The 14,046-nt window shown below is 37.3% G+C and overlaps 1 pseudogene; it reads left to right on the top strand.

Annotated features, from left to right (window-relative positions):
- Positions 1–9,456: 9,456 nt before the first annotated feature.
- On the top strand, positions 9,457–10,164 carry LOC107401128 (ferritin light chain 1-like; annotated as a pseudogene).
- Positions 10,165–14,046: the final 3,882 nt, after the last annotated feature.

Raw genomic sequence — 14,046 nt, 5'->3', positions numbered from 1 at the left:
TGGGGGGCATTTCTATTCATACCCCCACACCCTGATTCTACTTAGAGCTGCCAGTATGTTCATTGATGGAAGATCACCTACTAGAGCATGAACAGCCCTTTGATGCTGCCCTGTGAGTCCATGTGTGTGAAGGACCTGTCATGTCTGTCCATACACAAGAGTCCTATAGAGTACCAAATAGAGAGGACCAAAGGAAGAAACTCTTTATATTATACTTGAAATATTATTTTTGGTTGTGAGCCTTGCCTTTTAAAGCTGAACCATCTCTCCAGCTCTATACTTAAAATATTATAAACACAGAATAATCAATGATTTTGAAAGCTTGATAAAAGAAAGGCTGAATAGCTTTTAGCAGTAGGGCCATGAAAATAACAATAACTTATTTGACAGAAATGTTTAAAGCCAGAAGTCCTGGAAAGGTGCTATGCAAGATCTGAAAAACCACAATCATCAACCTAAACTATTATACCCAGCAATATTATCTATTACAGTTGAAGGAGAAACAAAAACTTGCAATTAAAAAAAAATTTAAGTGAATTTCTGACAACTAAGATAGCTCTAGGAAAGATACTGAAAGTAACACTCAGCGCTGAAGAAAAGGATAAACATACCCAAGATGTCACAGGGAATAAATATTTCCAGAGCAGTTAATCCAAAGATGTCTAAAGAAATACCACAAAGCAACATAATGACACAACACGCATAATGAACACAACTTTCAACAATAATTCTTAATGTTAGCAGTCTCATTTTACCCCAGGAAAAAGATACAGCATAGGAGATTAAATTAGAAAACAGAATCCATACTTTGCTGTCTCTATGAAAGCATGCCTCACCATCAGTGATGGACACTGACTTAGGGTGAAAGGATAAAAAAAGAGTATTCTATGAAAATGTAAATAAGAAATAAGTATATGTAGTTATTATAATATCTGACAAAATAGATACCAAACCAAAACTAGTCAGATTAGATAATTATAGAAGTTCAATTCATACTCATAGAAGGGACAACCCACCAACAGGATATCACAACTCTAAACATATACACACCAATCACAGACTACATCCCTAGTTCTAAACCACACAATGACTTCAACATAGTAAGAATGGGTGACTTAATATTCACCAACAAATAGGTCACCCATACTTTTTGTAAATACAGAAACATTGGGAATAAATGATGTCATAAATTAAATGTACCTAATAGACATCTATGAAAATTCCACCAAAACACGAATATGCATTCTTTTTCAGTAGTTTATGGACCTTTCTCTAAAGCAGATGGTATATTGGAAGTCAAAAGAAGTCTCAACAAATACAGGAAAGTTGTGATGAATCCTGAGTTCACTAGAACAAAGCTGGATATCAACAGCAATCAAAACTAGAAGAAGTAAATAAACTAACCAACCTACTATAAATTATAATTGAAGCAAGAAAGAAACTAAAAAGGGAGTTAAAAAATCTTAGAATTAAACAAAAATGAAACTAGAGCATAATAAAATACACAAAGAGAGTAGATCTAAGAGAAAAATGCCTACATCAAAAATTGAAAGATCTCAAACTAATAATTTAATGATGTACCTAAAGGCTTTGAAAGAGTAAAGTTCAAAATCCTGGAAGAGTAGACCAGAAGAAATAGCCATTAGAACTTTTTAAATGTTGCTTAATTTATAAGTGAACAAATGTCTCAATTATTACTTTTTATTACCTTGACATACAATCAATGCACACATAGAAATTAAACATAATATATGTCTGTTATCTAGCAAATATCATTTTATATAAATGATGTCAAGTAAAATTAAAGCTGAACTATATTTTAGAAATATAGGTAATACAGGGAAATATATCCTCATAAGGATAAGTTTGAAGTTCATTGTTTTAGATTTTTACCACAGGGCCTCAAAAAGTAGAAGGAATCGTTCTCTATGAAGTATAGAGGCAAGAGCCAGAAGGAATAGAAGCAACAGCTAAGTGGTGGAATTAGCTTATCACATGGTAAGTCCTTGAGCTCTCTCTGTCTTTTAAAGCACTACCACGTATACTGTGTATATGTGTGTGTGTGTGTGTGTGTGTGTGTGTGTGTATGTAGGAGAAAGGGAGAGGGAGAAAAAGACAGATACACAGACAGAATGAGAGCCTAACAACCCATAGTCAACTTACAATTACGTCCAAGGAGAATGATGAAGGACTTAGAAAATGAGGCTGTATGATTAATATTTCTCTAGTACTAGTTTATATATGTAGTGTTTAATATAATATTTCATCTTCACCAGCATTTATAAACATGGGGTTATACTTAAAGCATATAAATGTTTACAATAACAAATTCTAGATGTTATAACATCAAAAATATTGGTTTACTTCCTATTCACTGCATATTATTGGATCTGAAAATAGAGTAGAAATGTATTTTTCCACAAAGTGTTTCAGAGAAAGATGCCTTGATGTTACTTCCATTGTTTAAAATATCCTCTAGATATTTTCTAGATATTACTCTAAGAAATTACAGAAAATGATCATATGATTGATCAAGGACATAGTATCAATCACATGGTCTCATGTTCCCATACCCATAAAGTCATAACTCTACCTAAGTGAAAGGAAGGCAGCAAAGGTATTCTTTTTTAATTAATCAATTAATTAATTTATATACTATTTGGGAATATTATTTGAAGGTGTGTTACTTTTGTTTATGTTGCATTTGTTTAAATCTGTGAAGCTGTGTTACTGTACCTGTGTAAAACACCTGATGATCTAATAAAGAGCTGAATGGCCAATAGCAAGGCAGGAGAGAGAGAGAGGCAGGGCTGGTAGGCAAAAAGAATATATAGAAGGAGAAATCTGGAAAGGGAGGAGGAAAAATAGATGAAGGATTAAAGAAAAGAAAGTAACCAGAGAAGGAGGAGGACTCCAGGGGCCAGCCACCCAGCTATACAGCAAGTTATGGAGTAAGAGTAAGATTTACTGAAAAGCCCACAGGCAAAAGGTAAATGGGATAATTTAAGTTAAGTATAGCTGGCTAGAAATAAGCCAAACTAAGGCCAAGCATTTATAATTAAGAATAAGCCTTCATGTGTGATTTATGTGGGAGCTGGGTTGTAGGCCCCCAAAAAGATCCAAAAAAACAAACAACAATATCCCAGCCACATTTTCCCTTCTATCCTCTCCTCCCAGTCCCTCTATGCTACTCCCCTCTGTTCCCACTCCCCAATCCACTCATCCTCTTCTGTTCATGAAAGGGTAGGTCTTCCATGGGTATCAACAAAGCAAGGTATATTAAGTTGTAGTAAGACTAAACACCTCTCCAACTATTAAGGCTGAGCAAGGCAACCCAGTATGAAGAGTAGGGTCCCAAAAGCCAGTAAAAGAATCAGAGACAGCTCTTGCTCCCACTGTTAGGACTCCCATAAGAGGAGCTACACAACTGTAACATATATGCAAAATGCCTGGGTTAGTCCCTCAGGAAAGGTGTTCTTGAAGAGCAGCCACATTTCAGATATACCTTTCATTACAAAATCCAGAAGATGAGTGTTTGAAGATAGCCATCTATCTCTGGTATGTGAGAGTAAGTGTCTTCACAGTTAATGAATAAATGAATACACTTATATACATATATACATACATACATAATACATACATACATAATACATACATACATATACATACAGTTCACAGTTATTTAATAATTTCCCCAAAGATCCAAGGGTATGAACTAGGGGTGGGGGTCTTAACAGAATCTAGCTATCACTCAGCAAAACATGACCCACAATTAAACTTGGGCTGCCACTTTTTTCTAGTTCAAATATTATTGGACAACAGCCATGTCTATTTATTTTAGTGTTCTCTGTGTCTTCTATTACACTAGAGTGGCAATATTTTTAAATTGTAAGAAAAGAGAGTATGACCATCAAAGTCTCCACCATTTTCTGACTGGCTTTTAACCAAAAATACTTGCTTACTGTGTAAGTTCTCAGCTACATCTATAACAAATTTCCAAGTGCTTGATGGCTTTAAACAATAAAGATTTATTATCTTATATTTATGGAACTCAGAAATATCAAATGGATCTTACTGTGCTAAAGCCAATCCATCAGAAGTGTTGCATTGCTTTTGGAGGGTTCAAAGCAGAATCGTCTCCTTGACTTTTCCAGCTCAAACTATTGCCCTGGGTTTTGGTTTCTATGTTTCAGGGTCATTATAGCTGCTCAAGTCCTTCTCATGATGCCTCACTTTTTGAGCTCCTCCTTCATTACCATTGTGATAGTAACACCTCTGTCTTCTATTTAATACCCTTGTCAATGATGAGCAGGGTCAGAAAATTCCCCACCCCAAAGTTAGCTCATTAATCCACTTAACTGATCTGTAAGCCTAACTTCCCTTTGCTAGCTAATATAAAATACTTAATTTCTATAGTTTCAAATGTGAAGGTCTTTGAAGTGTCATTATTCTAGCTATTGCAATGAGCCTTATTCTACAAGCTAAACAATTCATTATTCCATTATTTTACTTTCTGTCTCTAAAAATGTAAGACTTTCTTACACTCAGATACATTGAAGCTCCAAAGCTGTGGTTTCAAAGAAAATATAAAAGATGGGTAGGTAAAATTATGTAAGAGTACTTCTTACTAACATAAAAATGTTTAGAGTCGAGACTGTGGAATGACCAAGAGTCCAGAGACCTTCATAAATAAGGACTTTGCCCTCTGTGGCCTCATTTCTGCTCCAGCTAGATGACAGGAATTATCATGGACCTAGAAACACTGACCAAACTGTAGATATAAGTGTACATTTGTAGAAAAACATTGTTCACACAAAGGAGATGATAGTTCACAGAACAACTACAACAGAGGATGGATACAACGCTTTAGTTTTCTTTAACTAAAGAGACAAAGCGATAAACAGCATCTTGAGTATGGAAAGGGTAACTATGTTTACAAGCCAAGAAAGAGTGTGCCATTTTTGTTACCTTAAAACTCAAGCATCTATCTCTGACAGCAAACACTGTCATCAACCCAGGCCATGCCTGAGACAAAACAGTCAACAGTCACACTTGCCATCATCTTAAACCATCTAAGTGCAGATAGTGTAACTAGTTGAAGAATTCTGGCTGCATGTTTGTCCAAATACTCTGTGGGTGGGACTAGAGAGAATGAGACTGAAGAAGGTCCAGACCTCAGTATTCCCAATGGATACATACAGGATTAAGACACAAAGCAATTGATTCTTGATTTCAGTAAACAAAGCTGGTAAATGCTGCAGTTAATCTTTCTACCAGCAGGTATCTGAAACCATGGGAACCAGGATAAATATTAGAAACTTCTCTCTGTTTTCTTTGTCTGTTAGAGTCTGAAATACTGAAGGTCCTTGTAGTTCACATCAAACCTATCTAGAATAGCTTAAACATGATGCATCCTTTAGTGTTTTCCATTACTTTAATTACTAGCATTGTTCAATAATAAATGAACATTATGATTAAAATTAAGGAAACTTAAAGATGTTCACTTGAATTTATTTGCAAGGCACATCTGCAGACCTGGTGTTATTGAATTGCGGGTGCCCTCCCACCACTTCTGCGGGGCAGCGTGAGATCTTTCCACCTGTCCTAAATGCAGAAAAGAATAAATTGCATTTTCAGTCCTGTGGAAATAATTGTATTTTCAAGGTCACAATCAATCATCATAAACTCAGTACCTCTCCCTTGGGAGAAGAAAAATTTAAACCCCTGATGTATTGCTTTTGTCATTTTGAAAAAAAATCTCTTCTTACTGACACGGTCAGTTATGGAACAATCTACACAGGAGAGATTCACTGGACACTATTGAGTCTCCACTCTTGTTTTTATTCTAATAAATAATGGCAATCATGAAAATGACTCTAACATATTACAATTATTATTTTTGTTACACTCCTTTATTTGGAAAGTATTTTTAATTCAGGGTCATGTTTAATTTTGAGAATTGTCCTCTGAATCAAACAATAACAACAATCACTTCTATACAACAGAAATAGATGGCACAAGAGGTTTAGAATATTCTCCAATTAAGTCAGTTAAGAAATAGAAGAACTGGAAACTTATCTCATGTCACAATGACTCCAGACTTCATAAGAAAGGGAGATCCAGGCAGTGTATAACATGTCTGCATTTACATAAACAAAGCAAGGTATTTTAAAATTAGCATACAAACTACTAGGAATCATCATAGCATTTTCAAACAAAACATTACCACCTCACCATCCCCAATGGACCTCCTTGTATCCCCTTCCTGGTTCCTTGCTATCTCCTACCCCACACCTACTCCATGTGCAGCATATCTTTTTTGCAATCTCTTACTCTCCTTTCTAGTTTCTTAGGCTTTCATTACTTTTCTTCCCATTTATACACATGCACATGTATGTTATAATCTAGGGTCTTTATATGAGGGATAGCATGCAGTTTTTGAGCAAGACTTTCTAAAAAATATGAATCTGTGGGCCGAGTTGACCTAAATGTAACTCCTAATTCAGTTGATTCTTATTTATTTGCTTCTAGAATTAATAAAAATTTACTCATCTTCAAGTTTTTCTACTCCTTTGATACAAATGAAGAATAAATTTACTGTCACAGAGAACCATAGAGAATTTCTCACTTAATCTTTGAGGAGAGGATGACCTCCATGCTTATCTGTGTTGTTTCATTTGTAATAATGGTTTCTTGTCACTGACTCTGGATTAACTGTGGTGTAGATATCTTATCAAGAGTTAAGCAAACAAACTAACAGAAGCTAATATATCCCAGAAGAACTGAATGACACAGGGCATGGGGAAAAGAGACCAGCCATCTCTAGTAGGTTACAAGGGTTTAAGCTATTGGGACCATCTGTCAGAGATGACTTGAAGACATACAAGAATTTTTTCCATGAAGGAGCATAGAATGTGCACATTAAAAATAACTGCTCAGCAGTGAGCCAACTGGATCATTTTCTGACGAACTGCACATCTGTCTCTAGTGACCCAGCTGTTGATTTGAATGTTCTTGGTAAAGCCAGTAGTTTCAGGTGTTTGGGAACACCTTGCTGAAACTAATGATAAATTCAGAAGCATATTTTTTTTTTACCAATTTCACAAAAATGTATATGAAATGTTTGAAAGTTCCCAAGTATATCAGCAAAATTATAGGCATCTATTTTTTAGGTCAGCTTTACTCAAACTTGACTTTATTCTCAGGAGGAAAAAAAAAATAACTATACTGGTGAACTTACACTCCACTCTGTCTAACAAAACCAACGTTAAAGAAATCTCTCTTCCTTTGGTTTTGGTTTTAAAAAAAAAAAAACCTGGGGAACAGAGATAGTGTCATTGACAGGGTCAGTTACAATAAGTGAATCATTGAAATTCCTCCTAGACACATCTACATTGGCCCATACTTGGAGTCAAGATATAGGATCACACGAATGATTTCAAGTAGGCAGAAGTTAGGCTCCCAAGTATAATTTTATGTGGTAATTAGAAGTCAGAACAGGTGGTGATTAGGCATAGAACACTGGAATTTCTACAGATAACTAGAGGTAGAATACTTACTGTGTGCTAGGAGCTATCCCAACTACTTTATGTCTAATAAATAGCTCTAATAATAATGTTGTGATACTGTTATACTCACTAAAGTATTGCATAGAGAAGTTGAGCACCTTCTGAAATGCATACAGAATGCTGCTTTACTGGCTTATTATGAGCCTCTGAGCTGCCTGTGGTCCAGCAAGTTGAGACTATAGTGAAGTACTATAGGAGAAACCAAATCTGTAGTATTAGGTATGCCAGCTCTTGAGCAGGTAGAAGCCAGACTAAAAGAAAAAGAATACTACACATAAAAGTAGACATCTGAAAGCTGACTCGAAGTGGGGAAGGCAGAGAGGGAGGGAGGTATCAGGAGGGAAGAAGGAGGAGAGAGAGAAGCAATAAGAGAAGGAAGATGGGACATGGACAGGGGAAACAATATTTGGCAACACCAGATTTGAACAAGAACTAAATGACATAATCAGCTTTATCCTGTAATAGTGTCCCTGATTCTTACATGAGGCTATTTCCACACCACTTGCCATGTATAGCCTATATATAGGGGCAGATTTTAAACAAAAATGCCATTCTTAGGGCTAGAAAGTTCAGGTTCAGAGTCTATTTTATGTCGGATGGGACTCACTTTATAGAAATAGATGGTCCATTCTTGTGTTCTCATCTATTGAAAGAGCAAATGGTCCCTTCTAAGACTCCTTATAAGAGAGCCAACCTTTCTAAATTGGGCTTACCTCCTAAGACTAATCACCCTGAAACATTTTATCACCTAGTATCTAACTGTGATAAAGATTTCAACATATGACCTCTGGGAGATGATAGAATAGTGATTTTTCTTTCCCAAAATTCATTAATTATACCCAAAGATTGTAATGAATAAAGATTTGTGTTTTACAAAATGTCCTATGTTGAACCCTTAATTCCAAAGTGATGGTATCTAACATATGACTCTGTAGGGTTGTGTGGGGCATAATATCAAGACCATTGCCAGTTTCTTTTTTACTCGCATTCAAAAATTTCCCTGGCTTCCTGGCAGTCACCTATGCCATGTGCTCCCTCAGTAACTTTCTCACACATGGGCTTCTACTCACTTTCCAGATCTCAACTGCAATGGCTCCAGAAAACTCTCAATTAAGCCCCCCCCCCCTTTTTCACCTTTGATGGATCTCTAATTTATCTATCAACACAGATTGCACTTTACAGAAAGACTTAGTGCTCACCACTGCTGCTACACAAGAATCTCTCCTCTGAGGACTGTTATTCCAACTTCTGGTTGTAAGATCACCACTGTTGGCCCCAGAATTTTACATCCCCAACTTATAATACTTTCATTACTGACCAATCAATTATCAACTCTATGAATACAACTCTCTCTCACACACACACAACTTCCAATTGAGGAACCATAGCTCAGATTCAAGTTAAGGTGCAGCCTAAGCTCCTCTTTCTGTTTCAGTCCAGTCTGAAGGGTCTAATGATATTTAGTAATATCATCAAACATCACTGTCAGTTCTATCATATTAGTATCATTAGCTGATGATAAAAGCTGAGGTAAAAAATAAATAGAAGGGAAGAGAACTAGTTCAGCCCTTTTAAAGATCTTCACCTGGTCCTTCACTGTAAGACAGAGAAAATTAGAGCAAACCAAGTATAAATAAGTTAGTGGTCCTTATACAGAATGATGTTTTAGTATGAAAATCACATTTTCTCAAGCAGCGCCCAGAGATCCCATGTCTGTGTCTTGCTTCAACAGTGTTTGGACGGAGCAGACCCAGGGACTCCCTTTGTTAGCTTCCAGCCGCCTCTCAGTGTCTCCATTCACAGCCTCTGGGACCATCAACTCCCAGCCTGGCTCCTAGGACCAGACAGTACCATCTCTTGGCGGTTAGTTCCATACTGCGTATCAGCCATGCGCTCCTGGGTTCTTCAGAATTATTCCACCGAAGTGGAGACTGCAGTGAACCGCCTGGTCAGCTTGCACCTGCGGGCCTCCTACACCTACCTCTCTTTTGGCTACTATTTTGATTGGGATGACATGGCTATTGAGGGTGATGACATGGCTCTGGAAGGTGTATGCTACTTCTTCTGCGAATTGGCCGAGGAGAAGCACCAGGGTGCCGAGCGGCTGCTAAAAGATGCAGAACGAACCTGGAGGCCTCGCCCTATTCCAGGACGTGCAGAAGCCATCTCAAGATGAGTGGGGTAAATCCCAGAAGGCCATGGAAGCTGCCTTGGCCCTGGAGAAGAGCCTGAACCAGGCCCTCTTGGATATTCATGCCCTGGCTTCTTCTAGCACAGATCCTCACCTCTGTGAATTCCTGGAAAACTGGAAAACCACGTCTTGGATGAGGAGGTGAAGCTCATCAAGAAGATGGGCAACCACCTGACCAACCTCCACAGAGTGGCTGGGCCACAGCCAGCACAGACTGGTGTGCCCTCGCTATCTCTGGGCAAGTACCTCTTCGAGAAACTCACTCTCAAGCCTGACCAGGAAGCCTCACCTTCCAAGGGGCCTCCCTCCTCTGTTCTGCACCAGCCAGCCTCAGGACCTTCGCCTGAACCTCTAGGCAGCTTTGTAACCGCTCTGGAGCCCCTCCCAAGACTTGGGACCAAGTGAAAATAAAGCATTTTGAAATATCAAAAAGAAGGAGGAGGAGACAGAGAGAGACAGAAAGAAAGAAAGAAAGAAAGGAAGGAAGGAAGGAAGGAAGGAAGGAAGGAAGGAAGGAAGGAAGGAAGGAAGGAAGGAAGGAAGGAAGGGAAGGAAGAAAAAAATCACATTTTCTTTTCCTTATCAATTTATTGATGAGGAAGCTACAATGGGCTGCTTTTAGTTTTTCCCAAATTTTATGTGTTGAAACTTTAATTCCAAAGTTACTTGGGCTGTTTAGGATGTAAGTAGATCATGACCATAGAATCTTGGTGTGTGGGATTAGAAGTGGCCAGGGAATTGGCTGTGCTTCTGTCACCATGTGAAAAGACAAGTCAGCCATTTGCCACTTGCAAGAAAGCCCTCACCAGAACACACTAACTCTGACACCCTAATTTCAGATTTCCAAGCCTAGGGAGGTCTGAGGAGAAATGTTGACTGAAAGTTTCTCTGTCTATATTGCTTTTGTACAGCAGGCCAAATTGATACAAAGAAGAGTGAGTTGTGGAAAAATCTTGTACACTGTGAAGATGTCACTCTGATTCATTTAATAAAAAGCTGAAGCACAGATAACCAGGCACAAAGGACACTGGGAAGAAAAAGGGAGGAGTAGTGAGCCAGACATGAAGGAAACAGGAAAGCAGCATGGACAGTACAGTAAAGGTAATAAAGCCACAAGGCAAAAAGTAAGTTAATAGAAATGGGTTAATTTAAGTTATAAGAGCTAGTTAGAAACAAGCCTAAACTATCAGCTAAGCTTTCACAATTAATAAGTCTCTGTGTGGTTATTTGGAAGCAGGATGGTGAGAGACAAAGAAAGACTTATCACAAAAATTTATGCTGTGAGTCGTGAGTATCTCATGGAAGGGTGCACATAGATTTAATTCATAGCTAAGCCAGAAACAGAACACCGTAGTACTGAACCACTATAACTTTTAGAGAGTATTTTGCTATTTGGAAACATGTTTTGGAAGCCCACTCCAAAATGCCCTTCAGAACATATGTACAGTCAAGAGAATGTTTGGATTATTCTACTTTAGAAGGAAGGAAAAGTATAGCCCAGGGGACGCAATGTAGAAGGGGATAATGGGAATAAACTTCCTCCATGAGTCAGTCTTGTGTTACAGAATTCTCAGCAGAGTGCTGGAAGTGGTAGTAGTCTTGATACAGATACTATCAAAAAGTGAAGGAAGTTTCATTTTAGTCTTTGAAATTTCTCAAGTCATGAATAATCTTTTCTATAATCAATACACAAGTAGTCAGATTAGCTAATGTCTGCCTTGTTTGAGCATCACTCATGTTCTCTTGGAAATAACACAATTTGGATTTTGCTTTGACTTTGTCTTACTTTGACCTTGTCAATGGTTCGTGATGGAATGATTAAATGACATTTTTCTTCTTCAACTTAACTCCTGTTTTGTATTCCTTATCTGACCTCAGTGTACAGTCATAATATTTTAATGTAATAAAGTTATTACAAGTGATTGATAGTGATTCTATAAGCCTGTTTTATTAGGTTGTCAAAATAGAATAGTTGTTTTCTAGTATATTATCTGGCATATATTGAAACATAGTCACAGGTTCAAGTGAACAGAATTATGAACCAGATCAATGAAAATCACTGAGAAGTAAAATAATATAATGGTTAGCTTTAATTGTCAGTTTGACAAAGCCTAGAATTACCTGGAAAGAGAGTATCAATAAGATAAAGTCTACATTGGATTAGAATATGCCTGTGAAGAATTAAATTATTTGGCATAGAAAGATCATACCCAGCATGGGCAACACTATACCCTCAGTAGAACAGAGAATGAGGTGGAATGGAGAAACTGATTTGACCATAAGCAAGGAAGCAAGTCTATACTCAAGTAACCATCTCTTACTGTTCTTGACAATGAACTTGATGTAACTAGGTATTTGACATAACTAGCTATTTGATGTAATTAGCTATGTGATATAATTAGCTATTTGGAGTTCCTACCTCAACTTCTTTCAGAGTGGTGAACTTCACACTTGGAATTGTGAGCTAAAATAAACCCTTTTTCCAAAAATTACTTTTTGTACATATATTTTATTATAGCAACAGAAATGAAACTGAAACAGAGACTTTTACTTATAGACACACACACACACACACACACACACACACACACACACACACACACACCCCAAAGGGTTTCTGCATTCTGTCTGAGAATTTTATTCCCCAAGGTGTACTCTAATACATAAAAAGTAGAGCTGTAATGGATAGAATTGTTCAGCTATCTTACCCATAGCCAGGTTATGGTAATAATAGCATGTGTTTCCCTGTTATTTGATTTAGTATGCAGATTTTGAATGCCTTTTACCTATCAAACAATGTGAAGAAAACTGGGAACTAAAGATGACTCCCACATGTGTTAATGATATTACTGACACTTGGTCGATAGTGTAACATTTACATTTTTCTTATCAACATACATGGGAAATGCATTAGGGAGCATTTGATGTGGTCTGCAGGGCAGGTGGGAACTTTCATATAGTGATACCCCTGGCCAAAGAGCACTGGACAAGGAATCTGAGTGCTGGAGCCTCAACACTCAGAAGAAAGTCCGCTGAGGAAATGTTTTCTGTGCTTACAAGAACAGATCACTGGCTGTGTATGATATAACCAGATATAAGAGAAACACCTTGATAGTGACTTTAAGAGAAAGCTTCATCCATGCTACACTGAAGTATACATACTTTTTGGTTAGAAATAATTGATTTCATTTAATGACCTCTGGATATCCTTGCCAGCATTAAAGTTGTAAAGAACACTGAAATATTGAAAATTTCATTTTTCATAAGGCTTAAGTCTCAGTGTTTCTGATTTTAGTGAGAAATGTCAAGATGTGTTTCTGACCTTTGTTTTCCAGGATTTGTGCTTGCTGTAGTGATTGAAATTTAGTACCCTGATGGCTATAATAGAATGTCACACAAAAGAGTGTTTGTGTGGGGACATGTGATGGCTAATATTATCAACTTGAGAGAATTGAGACTCATCTAGGAGAAAAGACTCTGGGAAGATTTGTGAAGTTATTTATATTGAGTTAACCAAGGGACAAAAACCATCTTCAACTATGGGTGGTACCATTCTCTGAGCTGGGTTCCTAGAATAAATGAAAAGGGAAAGTGAGGCAAGCACAAGTATTTAGGCTTTGTCCTTCTCAACTACAAATGCAATGTGACCAACCACTTCCTTCTGCCATGGTATTTTCTTTGCCATGATGGACTATATCTCCTAGAGTCATCAACCTAAATCAATACCTCACTTCTTAAGTTGTATCCTGAAAGATATTGGGTCACAGAAATAAGACAAGTAACTAATACAATGAGGGGTATGTGATAGGGACAAAATTCAGTACCCAGAATACCACAAACTCACAAAAACAAACACCCAATCTTCTCTTTTCCATTAGCTTTTGAATGAACTTGTTCAAGCCATTCAAATTCAACCAAGTTTCATAGGAATGAAAATAAGAATTAGTAATGCATTCTCAGGAGAAAAGTATTAAAAAAGAAGTAATAGCTTCAGATGTGCTAGATTTGCAGAGCATTTTCAATAATTTCCCAATCATTGTACTACAGTGTCTGGTAGTACAAGCCTATAATCCCTACTTCTTTGTAGGCTGAGGCAGGAGGAATATAAGTCCATAACATGTCCAGGCTACTGAACAAGCTCAAGGCAAACTTGAACAATTCAAAAATGAACTTGTCTCAAAAGGAAAAATAAGGCTGAGGATATAGCAGTGATAGAATGCTTGCATGAATATGAGGACCTAGGTTGAATTCTCAGCACTAGAAAGAAGGAGGATAAGATGGAGGATG

Source organism: Peromyscus maniculatus, chromosome 10 (genome assembly GCF_049852395.1).
Source record: "Peromyscus maniculatus bairdii isolate BWxNUB_F1_BW_parent chromosome 10, HU_Pman_BW_mat_3.1, whole genome shotgun sequence".
NCBI lineage: Eukaryota > Metazoa > Chordata > Mammalia > Rodentia > Cricetidae > Peromyscus > Peromyscus maniculatus.
Note: the sequence above shows the minus strand (reverse complement) of the source record. Positions and strands in the feature narration are given on the sequence as shown.